This window comes from Leopardus geoffroyi, chromosome C1, assembly GCF_018350155.1.
Source record: "Leopardus geoffroyi isolate Oge1 chromosome C1, O.geoffroyi_Oge1_pat1.0, whole genome shotgun sequence".
Lineage (NCBI taxonomy): Eukaryota > Metazoa > Chordata > Mammalia > Carnivora > Felidae > Leopardus > Leopardus geoffroyi.
The window spans coordinates 208,301,385-208,314,721 of record NC_059328.1 but is presented as its reverse complement, the minus strand read 5'-3'; positions in this window follow the sequence as shown (position 1 = coordinate 208,314,721).

Genomic DNA, 13,337 nt, shown 5'->3' with positions numbered 1-13,337 from the left:
ACCGCTGAGGCTGCCCCCTGAACCAATTAAGCCAACATCCCTGGGGACGAAGCTGGGCGTCTGCATTCTTTACGGCTCCCCCAGCAATTCTAGTGCACCAGCAAGGTTGAGAATCACAGGCGTAAAGGCGAGGGGTTGCTAGGACCAACCCTGCCTGTCAAGAGACCTTGACGAAGGAAGTACTCCAGCCTGGAAATCAGACAGCTCTGAGCTCCAGCTCCTGCACACCCCTATGATCTCAGGCAACGTCCCCGGGCCTCTTTAAGCTTCAGTTCCCTCATCTGGAAAAACAGAGATATACTGACCTTCTCTGGCAGGTGAAGATTCCATGAGCTAAATTATGCACGGCACCTACTACAGTACCTAGCATCCAATAAGCACGCAGTGTTCAAACAGTCATAGTAGTGGTAATAGGCCATATGTATCAGGCATGGCCTTTTGCCTGCGTGGAAAAGTCAGGCGGAGGTTCATTGCCACTCCCTGCCCTGCACAGGGAACGAGGGGCAGGCCACACCTGGAAACCACGTCTCCCAAGTCATGGGCCAGTACCTTTTCCACCGCACCTCACTTTTGTCCTTGATGAACTCTGCCCCTGTCTCTGTTCCGTGGCTGCAGAGGATGTATGCAGTAGGACTGAACAGGATCCCAGCGTTCTCCCCCAGAAGAAACGCCATGACTTTTGAAATCTACTTGTTGCATGCATCCTTAAAGAGTTCCTTTCGGGGCGCCTGGGTGGCGCAGTCGGTTGAGCGTCCGACTTCAGCCAGGTCACGATCTCGCGGTCCGCGAGTTCGAGCCCCGCGTCGGGCTCTGGGCTGATGGCTCAGAGCCTGGAGCCTGTTTCCGATTCTGTGTCTCCCTCTCTCTCTGCCCCTCCCCCGTTCATGCTCTGTCTCTCTCTGTCCCAAAAATAAAATTAAAAAAAAAAAAACGTTGAAAAAAAAAAAAAAAGAGTTCCTTTCTTGTGTGAACCCTGGGGCAACTTCAAAAGGTTTCAATGAACTCTGAGCTATTTCACATCAGTTGCGTTCCTTCCACAAGGGACCCACCCCTGCAGCGCCCCCGCCCCCTTCCCCCCCCCCCCCCCCCGCGCCCCTGCCCAGGGATGGTTTACAGAGCTGCCGAGCTGAGGTGCAGAGGAGCCTTGATGAGGTTACCACCACCCTGGTGAAGATTTTCACCCAAGTTTCTACAAAGACGACCATGTATGTGTCAGAGAACCGCGCCATCTCGCTGCTCCGCGGGACCTCGGAACAAAACGGGGTGTAATTAACTGAATAAGCTCCTAAATGGAATAAGGTCAATGAAATCTATTTATGGAGCAACAATCACGGTGAGAAAGTCTTCGGTAGAGGCAAATAAGTACCTTTTGGTCGTTTTAAAAAGAAGCTTGCCTTCAGCGCTTTCAAAAGAAGATTCCGAGCTTTTAAGGTAATGGGCACTTCCACAGCCACTCACTGATAAGCACTTCGACTGAATTAAATTTTGTTTGGTATCCTAGGACACCCTGCACGATGCTTTATTCACTGTGTCTCCAAATATTCAATAACGCACATCTCAACAAATGCTTCACCGGGGACAGAGTGCCCTGAATGCCAACTCTCATCCTTATCAAACATGACAAGAGCATTCAGAGACTCGAAGGTCACTTACCTACTCGACATCATATCTCAGGATCCACACAATTCCTTGCGATGCTTCCTTTAGCTCCATTGACTTGAAGGTCAGTACAAAGAACGGCGGACATACAGGTCGAAAGCTATTCTGCTGGTGTGAGAAGGTGTTCATTACTACTAAAAACTAAACACAAAGATCATTCTCCCTTCTTCACTGAAGAGTGAGGTGTGAGAGGGGTGCTTGGAACCAAAACAGCAATCTTGTCACCATGAAGAGATTAGCCTGAAGTCAAACGCTGAAACCACACTGAGGATGTCAAAGAGAAATTTTATAAAGAATTTAAGACCTTGATGGGGCGCCTGGGTGGCTCAGTCTGTTGAGCATCTGACCTCCACTCTCAGGTCATGATCTTGCGATTGGTGGGTTCGAGCCCCTTGTCAGGCTGTGTCTGTGCTGACAGCTCAGGGCTGGAGCCTGCTTCAGATTATGTTGTCTCCTTCTCTCTCTGGCCCTCCCCCACTCGCACGCGCTCTCTCGCTCTCGCGCTCTCTCTCTTAAAAATAAATATTTTAAAAAATTTTTTAATAAAAAAAAAGAATTTAGGACCCTGACGATGTCATTATGCTGCTAAATTTAGCGACCCCTGAAACCACCCTACTTCCTACCATCACCCTGGGAAATCCTTATTCGTTTCCCATTGTTGCCATAACAAACTGAGTGGCTTAAAATGGCACAAATGTTACAGTTTGGGAGGTCGGATGTCCTAAAAGGGCTGTGTCGCCTCTGGAGGCTCAAGGGGAGAGTCCCCGCCCTTGACTTTTCTAGTTTCTGCTGCATTCCTTCTTGGCACGTGACCTCTAGCTCTCTTTGGGGCCAGCAGAGTAGCATCTTCAAATCTATGTCTTCCTCCATCTCTCCCACTTTCTTCCTCCCTCGCTCCTTCCCTCCCTCCTGTGCTTCTCTCATTACCTTGCCTTCTCTGACTCTGACTCTCCTGCCTCCCTCCTGCCCTTATAAGACTACTGTGATTACTTTGCCCTCCCACCCAAATACTCCAGGATAATTTTCCCATCTCATATCTTTAACTTCATCACACTGGTGAAGTCCCTTTGCCATCTCCTATAACATATCCACAGGTTCTAGGATTAGGCCATGGACATCTGGAGAAAGAAGGGCTTTATTCAGCTAACCACAGACCCCCAAGGAAAGGCAGATTTCTTCTGACTATATCATCACACACAATAGGAGGGTTGGCATTGCCCTGGGGTAAAACTATAAACGTATATTCTTATCCCTCCCGTGTGAATGAAAATTGTTTCTCATCTTCTTTTCCATTTGGTTCCAAAAGAATGTGTTTGCCAAATCAATGGCCATATACCATATATCCCAGGTTGTATTAATCTGTTCTAGCAAAGATATCTTATCTTGCTTGCTCAACTTTCGTTGGGGCATATACTGGTGAATTAAATGGAGATATGGTAAGGAACACCAATCCGGCATCCTTTATATCCTGAAGGGTGGCATTAATCCCTCTAGGACCCTTTGATACAATACCGTTTTTGTGTACTCTCTTGTCCAGAGATAGAGATGTAGTTTCAGAGGCTTCTGCTTGAATTTCCTCGCTCTAGAAAGATCTTACTCCACAAGCCAAGGACCCAATGTGAGGGTACAGTTAAGGAAAGAAGAAAATAATATGTGAGCCTTCTCTCTGAAAAGAGGAAAACAAAATACAGAACCTTTGTGAGAAATGTATAGAAATGTCTTAAGGGGAAAGAATCAATCTCAGTAGAGCTATTCTTTTTAATCCCAGAAGAGACAGTTCATATCTAAAAATGTAGAACATAAATAATTTTCAGAAGAAAAGAATGTTCAGGGAAGTTTATCATAACAAAGAAAACAGTAGCTATTTTGTTAAATGCAAGTATAAGAAGAAAAAGGGGGAAAAGTACAAGTCTGAGGTATAGGAAGATGAAAAATTACCTTTTTCCTTGACTTTTACTTATCATGTTTTTTTATATGTTCTGTTATTCTCCAGATGAAATAAAGCACTTGAGTTTTTATTGTCTAAGGTGTATGTTGACTCTGTCCTGTTGATGAATAATAGCATCCATTATCTATCTACTGTGTATACAATGAGTTATCTCAGAAAGGAAACAGAATGAGGGAAGAGATCCACTCAGTATTTTCAACCCTATCTGCCCCCAGAATCATGGGGAGAACTTTTAGGAAATACATTACGGGGGCGCGGAGGGGACCCTGAAAACAAGGAAGTACCCAAAGTACCCAAGTGATAACCTGAGTCCATATGTTTTCCTCCCTGACCCCCTCTTTTCACAGCAGCCCTGGGCCCTCTGCAGATCAAGGTCAGTTACCCTGCTATCATGTGGACTCTTCTCGGCTGCCGACCACTGAACAAAAGGGGTTCCAAGTGCCAGGCAGCAGCAATGGCTTTTAATTCAATGGAACCCTTGCTACATTGCCTGGAAAGAGAGCACCCCACTTTGAGGATCAGGGACTCTAACCCTACAGAGCCCAGAGGGGCAGGGATATCAAGCGCCCTAGTCATGCATCAACCTAGCTGCCACAGTAACGCCTCCTGTGCCTCGGGGAAGTGGCTCTCGGAAGACCCAAGTTCAGGGAGCCATTCCCCTACAGGTCACATGAGTCTCTCTTGCTGGGACAGAAGAGGGAGCTTGGTGGGATGAACTGTAGCCCCAGTCGCCCGCCCCCTCTTCCACTCTCCATTCTAAATCCCTCGCTCTCAGGTATCACCTTTTGGTGGCTTACCTGGCAGTGTGACCCAGCCCCTCAATCTTGAAGTTTCTCTGGCTCTGATAACATACCCTGCTCAGCCCAGAAGAACCGTACTCGATATCCCCAGGCATAGGCGAGGAAGCAAGAAACAGCCCACACCCTACTGCCCTCCGTCACTGTTCCTGCAAGCCGACCCCTCTGATCTCCTTCAGCCACACTGTCCCACTGTTGGGCATTTTTTTTTTTTTTACTTCCCTGGTGACAAGAATCATTTTACATCATTATTATTACTTCTACTCCAACTAGTATAGTGTCTTACGTATAGCGGATATTTAGTAAATAGTTTTTTTAAGTTTATTTACCTATTTGAAGAGAGAGAGAGAGAGAGCAGGGGAGGGGCAGAGAGAGATGGAGAGAGACAATCCCAAGCAGACTCCACAGTGTCAGTGCAGGGCCCTTCAACGGGCTTGATCTCACAAACCATGAGATCATGACCTGAGCCAAAAATCAAGAGTCTGATGCTTAACCAACTGAGCCACCCAGGTGCCCCCAGTAAATAGTTTTTGAATGACAAGTTCACAGTATGTAATCTAAGGATATTTTACAATCTATGAGCTCTTCAAGTGATTTATTGACTCATGATATTTATAATGAAACAGCGTGCATATTTTTGTTTCTAGCATAAACAAAAACCATTTGGCTACTTGTAAATTACCCATCACCTTTTTGAGAACATTCAAATCTGAATGAGAACTGTGTGGAGGTTCTTCAAGAAACTAGAAATAGAACTATAAGCCAGCAATCACACTATTAGGTATTTACCCAAAGGATACAAAAATACGGATTTGAAGGGGCACATGCACCCCAATGTTTATACCAACACTATCAACAAGAGCCAAACCATGGAGAGAGCCCAAATGTCCATCAACACTTGAATGGATAAAAAAGATGTGGTATATATACACAATGGAATATTACTCAGCCATCAAAAAGAATGAAATCTTGCCATTTGCAATGAGATGGATGGATATAGACGGTTTATGCTAAGTGAAATAAGTCAATCAGGGAACGATAAATACCATATGATTTCATTCATGTGTGGAATTTAAGAAACAAAATAGATGAATATATGGGAAGGGGGGGCAAATAGAGAAGAGAGGAAAACAAACCACAAGAGACTCTTAATGATAGAGAACAAACTATGGGTTGACAGAGGGAGGTGGCTGGGGATTGGGATAGATGGTTGATGGGTATTAAGGAGGGCACGTGATGTGATGAGCACTGGGTGTTATGTGTAAGTGGTGAATCACTGAATTCTACTCCTGAAACCAATATTGCACTAACATTTCAATTTTTAAAAAGGAAGGAAAAAATAAAACATAAAAATAAAGTCTAAAGAAAAGAAAAAGCAACAAAACAAACAGACAAAAACTTGAATGAGTTGTAGGATGTGATGATACTCAACAGTGTGTGAACACATGTGGGAGTGAATTTGACTATAAGAGAATATGAGAGAAATAATTGAAAATCAGGGTATAGACTTCAAGGTCACTGGCCCCACTGCTGAGGTCAGATACTCTGGGAGAGTTCACCAGCCTTCTTACTCATGCCCACCACAAGGCACTGTGCTGTGTATTTCCATGCCCTCCTCCAAAACCATCAGAGATACGAGCTGTTTGGTCATTTGTCTATCCCTACCGTATTCCGTTATTTGCTCAATACGTGTGGAATGAATGAGTGGATTAATGGTTGAAATAGTGGCAGGAATGCACAAAAATCACTTGATGTGTGAAATGAGCCCCACATTCAGAACTACAGGGGAGGATGATAGTGAATAGATCTAGCTTTTCATATAATGTCAGATGTGAGGAACGTCCTTTCTCTGAGGCTCCATTTCCTCATCTGTTAAATAATACTGAAGGGGAAAAAAGCTCTTTTGAGCAAGAAAAAGATATATAAAGAACCTAGGGCACCACCCAGATCAAAGATGATTTCCCACATATGGTATTTGCTATTTATTCTGTGGGTAATTTAGATGTTTTTAAGCCCAAGACTATTGTTAGAAACATATGCACAGTTTATTTGGGCCACACACATGCAAAAAGGAAATCTAGATCTCTTCTCTACACAGTATTTATATATATTCAGGGTTTCTGGTGCAAAGGGTTATTGTTCTCAAAGTTCTTCCAAGGCTAGTAGTGTGCCCGATCTCCTTGTAAATGCTATAAATGCTCTGCACTGACCATGGGGCCTACTTAGGAATCTCTCTCTCTCTCTCTCTCTCTCTCTCTCCCCCCCTCCCCCGCCCTTCCCTCCCACTCACACACTCTCTCACTCTCTTAAAAACATTAAAAATAAAAAAAAAAAGTTCCTACCATTATCATGGGTTCAGGGAACCCCATACCAATACTGGGAAAATTCCCAGACTCTTGAACCCAGTAACTACACATCTAGGAATTTATCCTGAGGAAACAATCAAAACAATGCAAAAAATATTCAAAGACACTCATCATGATGTTATTCTAAAAAGCAAAGCACAGCTTTTACATCCAACAATTGAGGATTGCTTTAATAAATGGAGGGGCATATGGATTTTAGAGTTTTTGCAGAATACTTCATGACATGAGAATGTACACATGATATATTAAATGTTACAAAATGGGGTACCTAGGTGGCTGAGTTGGTTAAGTGTCTGACTCCAACTCCAGTCACGATCTCGTGGTTTGCGAGTTCGGGCCCCACGTCGGGCTCTGTGCTGACAACTCAGAGGCTGGAACCTGCTTCAGATTCTGTGTCTCCCTCTCTCTCTGCCCCTCCTGGCTTGTGCTCTGTCTCTCTCCTCTCACTCTTTCAAAAGTAAATAAGCATAAAAAAAACCCAAAATAGAGCATATAATCCCATTTTGTTATTAAAAAAAATATATGCACAAGAAACATCACAAAGGATAACCAAACTCCAAAGCGCTCATCTCTGAGTGGTAGAATTATGAGCAAATTATTTTCTTCTTCACCCTCTTATTTTCCAAATTTTCTACAGTGAAATTTTATGATCTGGGAAATGTCATTGATTACACACAAAAAAAAACCCAACTCATGCCTTACATCATGCTGACGGGGTGAGCTGGTAGCATCACTTTTGTTCATGAATAACAGCATTGTTGAAACATTCTAGAATCTCGCATTTCTGGCATGGTTGTTTCTCTTTAGACTGTGGTATCATCCTTCTCTTGGTACAAAAAAAGATTATATATAATTTTACTATATCTACCTATATGCATCCATAATAAAAATAAAACATAAATAAAAACACCGTTAATAAACATCTAAATAATATATATTGAAAATTACTTCAGGGTGTGCAATGTGAAATTAATGGTCAAATCAAATGTCTGTGCCCTGAAGATCAGGAACAACTTTTTTTTTTCAGTTCATGTATATATTTTTGAGAGAGAGAATGTGCGCCCACACGAACAAGAGAGGGGAAGAGAGAGAAGGAGAGAGAAAATCCCAAGCAGGTTCTGTGTTGTCAGCACAGAGCCTGACGCAGCGCTCAGTCCCACAAACCAAGAGATCATGACCTGAGCGGAAATCAAACGTCGGCGCCTAACTGAGCCACCCAGGAGCCCCAGGAACTTTTTAGATGTCCGTGCCACTCTGCCTCTCTCTGAATGAGTGAAAAAAGAAGTCAGTTCCATGTCCATGAAGTCAATAAATGAGGCTTCCCCCAAGTGTTGCTTTAGCTAAACTGTTTCCAAACAATCCATCAAATACGCAGAACATTCCTTCGCCCAAAGACAGAGTGAGTTGGTTTTCTAGTCAAAAGATTTCTCTGCAGCATGACTCTATCAATCAGCTGGAACCTGGGCTGAGAATGATGGAATTCTACGTTATCTGAGAAACTACTACGTTTATTTATGGTTATCTCCCGCGCAATGTTGATAATACAGAATTTGTTCTTACTCTGTCGACTTTTTTAACATGAGTTTCATATATATTGGTATTGTCATCTCCTCTCCTCAGCTCGATTCGTATTTATTAAATAGAAGGCAGTGACATGAACGGGATTCCAGATCGTGGCAATCCCTGCACCGAGTTACACCTCAGATTTCTCATCTGTCAAAGAGGGCACTGGAGGGATAGATTTGAGGGTCTTGCCACCACTGTCATTCTATGATTCTGTGACCTTTGCCACGGCTTGTTACCTATGTTAGGTAGGAAACCCAGACCTGAGCAAATAGGCAACCACTTGTAAGAAATTTTGCTGCAAACCCAAAGGAATCCCATGAGTAGGTCAACACCCGCTCGATGTGTCCTTTTGCCTCTATGTTAGCTTGTGGTGTTTTGCCATTGGGAATTTCTCAGGGATATCAGCGGCCTCACTGGGCTAAAATCAAAGTACTGGCGGGTTGTATTCCTTTCTGGAGGCTTTAGCGGAAAATATATTTTCTTGCCCAGTCTTGCCCCTAGAAGCCACACACATTCCTTAGCTCATGGTCCCCTCCCCTTGTCTTCAAAGCCAGTAGTGGGAGGCACTGGAGTCTTTCTCACATGGCACCGTTCTGACCTCCAGTCCTGCCTCCTTCTTCTGCTTTTAAGAATTCTCGTGATTTCAGTTTGAAGGCAGGGGCTGCACATGCTTTCAATCCATGGACTACTAGGAAAAGCCCTGTATTTGGACTCTCCCGCTCGCCTCTTACAAATCTAAAAACAACCCCCCAAACACGTGAAAAATTGGGTGGAACCTGAACATCCAACTTTTGGAAGAAGGTTGAAATACTTATGATGTAACATTGACATGTCCTCAATAATATCCAAAAGACATGAAAAAGCAGTTAAAATTTAAAAGCGATTCCCATTGAATGAGGGATTGAATGTATTTCCTTTACCTTGCTTTATGTATTTTCTAGCATTCCCACAACTTCACATATTATTTTATACACAGAAACGTAAACGATTCAGTAAAAAATTTTGCTTTTACTCAAAAAAAAAAAAAAAATTCTTGTGATTTAATTGCGCCCGCTCAGAAAATCCAGAGTAATCTGCAAGTTTATGAAGCAGTTCATCAAGATTTAGGGCAGAAGCCAGCAGAATCCAAACTACTGAAAGGTAATTCATAGTTTGCTAGTTAGTCTCATGTAAATAATCAGTCCAATTTAGCAGTTAATCAACTATCCAAGCTTACGTTTTGATTTAGCTGAAGGACATATGCAAGATCTACATAAAATATAACATAGTTTGCAAAAATGTTATGCAGCCTAAGAATCAATTCATCTGCTTATCTCACGCCCCTTAAACTAACTCACCCAAGAGACTGTTAACTGTTAATTGATAATATGAATCATTTAACTTGCAGCTAACTTTTACTTTTAACTGTATAAACAAGCCGAGAGCTAAATCGTTATCCCAGTCTTGAAGGGTTTTTTTTAAGCTTCCTACTTAAATTCGCAATTGATTGAAAAGTTCTTGAAACTGAAATGTTTTCTTAAATGCACAAACATTAGCTGGGGGTAAGATAATGAAAATAGATGCAAAAGAGCGGCATCAGCTTTATTTGTAAACGTATTTTAGCTATTGCTTTGTTCTCCTTAAAATATATATATATTCACAACAGATACTCGCTATTTAAATTAAAGTATTTGCGTAAATACTCTGCCATATGGTCTCAGCTACGTTTGCACTGTTTGGCCGACATGTATTATCACATTCGCTCGAAGAAAAAGAACTCAGTGGATTAAGTAAGAAAATAGCACAAAATGAAAAGTCATACCTCTGGCGCTGTGCCAGGCTAATCCTACTTACCTGTGTACCTGGTGTTCTGTGAGAGATCTGGGCCATCTTAATTCTATCGTACCCCCAAGCCTGGATATTCTGCCAAATACCTTTCACCAGAAGCAGTATTGCTTCTGCGCCATTTGTAACAATACCGTACCTGAACATCAGGGTTTTCCAGGTAATGAGGATATTCACATATCCATTTTCCAAGTGACTTCTCACAATGGATGAGGTCGAAAATGCCTTTCCAGGGGCTGCTGGGTGGTGGCTTGGTCAGTTAAGCATCCCACTCTCGATTTCAGCTCAGGTCATGAATCTCACAATTTATGAGTTCAAGTCCCGAGTCAGACTCCGTGCTCACAGTGGGAAGCCTGCTTGGGATTCTCTCTCTCTCTCCCTCTCTCTGCCCCTCCCCTGCTCTCTCTCTCAAAATAAATACACTTAAAAAGAAAAAAAAAAGAAATGCCTTTCCCTCTCAGAAGTCTCGGGGGAATGGGACTTTCATAGGCATGAAATTTAACCCCTAAAGGTAAAGACCGGGCACCAATATTGATAGGCAGTTGTTCAGATAAGGCAAGTCATTGTCCCAAAGTTATACTGCCACTAAACGATAGAGACAAACTTTGACCTTGGGCAGCCTGACTCCCATGGGATTAACCATTACTCATACCATTGACTGTGTTGTTCTGTGGCCTCGTAAGCCACAGAGATCATGGTCATGTGTGCATACACCTTAAAATAAGTCTATGTATTTTACTGTCCATGCTTTGGGCTGGTCAGGGAAGAAGAACACGGTGTTCCCTGTGCTTAATGATATCTCGAGATGCCATAGAGAGTCCAATTGCAGTCTGACCCCAGCTCAAAGATCGGGAAGAGTCACATATATCCCCAGAATTTCCAAGCCACACTTAGGTAAACCAGCCAGTGAGGCAGCTCCAGAGGCATTCCGGACTCATTAGGATGATTCAGGGAACAGAAACAAAATCTCACTTAAAAACACACTATTTCTCCAGGGTGAGCCCACTCAGGGAAACATCCTAGATGCTGAGCACATAGGGCCAACATCTTTTCATACTGGACAGACTTTTAAAAGAGTGGAATAAGAGACTCAAGATGGTCATCTTCCATAGTTTCTCTCGCTTTCCAAGCTGTGTGGCTGTGTACAGATGGTTAAAGTTACCAAGAATACTCAAACTTACTTGCAGAAACATGGCTTTCAAATTCCCGAAGATATAGCTTTAGATCAACAGCAATTTGCCTCTACAATAGAATGGCCTTCAAGAACACATGGTTGCCACCTAGCCCTTCCAGAAAGTCCATTCACTTATTCAGGTGATTTTTTAAACATGGTTATTTATTTTTGACAGAGAGAGAGCACGCGAGAGCTGGGGAGGGGCAGAGAGACAGGGAGACAGAGGATCTGAAGCAGGCTGTGCACTGAGAGCAGACAGCCCAAGGTGGGGCTTGAACTCACAAACCGTGAGATCATGACCTGAGCCAAAGTCGCATGCTTAACTGAAAGAGCCACCCAGGTGCCCCTTTCCAGGCAATCTTAATTTAACACCCACTGGGGGGCAAGTGGTCTGTCAGTGCTGAGGTTACTGCAGTGAAATGTACAGGCTGGTCCTTGATGGGATAGCACTTACATTATAGCTGGGGAAGTGGACAAAGAAGTTTACCACCCAGGCAAGCAATAAAAACAAAATACATAAGGGTCGCCTGGCTGGATCAGTCAGTTAAGCGTCCAACTCTTGATTTCAGCTCAGGTCATGATCTCACGGTTTTGAGGGGTCAAACTTTTAGCACAGAGCCTGCTTGGGATTCTCTCTCTCCCTCCCCCTACTCATGCTCACTCTCTCTCTTAAAATAGATAAATAAACATTTAAAAAATACATAACATAAATGTTTATTAAGTAAGTAAATCCACTGAGTGCTGAATCGAGAACAATTAGGTACAGCTTTTAGGAACTAAGGTCAAAGGATGAGACAGAGCCCGCTTTTGAAGAAATGGAAGACGAGCATCCAGGAAGAGGAAAGAATAGTTACATTCCTGATGCAAAATCATAGGCACCGTTTTTCACTACAACTGTCCCATGGTCTTCCATGAAGGAAGAATGAATAGTAGGCAAAATGAATATGACCTTTCTGAGATCTCAGTCCATAACTTTCATATATATATATATATATATATATAGAACTTGACTTCATGACGAAGACAGTTCAGCATAGTGTGACGCATCTTCAAGACCCAACCTCCGGCCTTCGCTCTACCCTTCTCAGGTTATGCCCTACTTAACCGTGCCTCCAATCGCTTAACCAGTCTGGGCTTCTATAAACTGGAGGCGTCGGATTATAAAGTCCCTTTCATCACTCACGTAGCTTGTAATTAACTGGCAATTGCAAGCTTGTACCAGCCCTTAATCTTTTTTACTCTATCACATAAAACATACTTTATTATATAGTTTTATTTCACATTATTGGCTTTTAAGAGCTTCCCCTTGTGGTTTTTCAAATGGATACAATAGGGCACCATTCCAAATGGTCCTTCACCCCAAACATCTCAACTAAGAAAATGGTTTTGCCATAAATGTGCTTACACTTGCCCATTATAATTTGTCCTTAATAGTGAGTTGACCTCCATTTCCCGTATCTTTAATTCCATCTGGTATTTTCGGTCTCCAGTTTTGTTCATGCCTGCTCAACGTGTCTCCTCTGGAATTTCTTCTCTACATAAATTTCATTTCTCTCCAGGGACAGGTAGACTGTACCACTTATGACTAGCAAACTCCAGGGAAGTTTATTCCAAACCTGGCCATACAGCACGCTGCAGGGGCACGGGGGTTTCTCTGAAAAAATTTAGAGGCAATTTCCACTAAGATGTTCTAATTCCCACTGAATGACTCAAGTGTTCCCAAACAGGGCAACTTGGTGTCCCCCCGCCCCCCCACACACAAAGTGTGTCAGTTACAAAGAAGTCAGTTACTACTTCTGGGGAGGTAGACGGGGCAGTGATGGGGAAGGGGCAGAAGTTGGGCTCCCGGGAGCCAGTGAATGTTCCACTGTTTGACCCGAGGGGTGTTTACCGGTATATCTGCTTTGATAACTCACTTGCGATTTTTATACTGTCTTGTATGTGTGTTGTATTTTCATTTAAAGTTCATTCATAGAGGAGCCACAACTGTTCCCCACACTTTA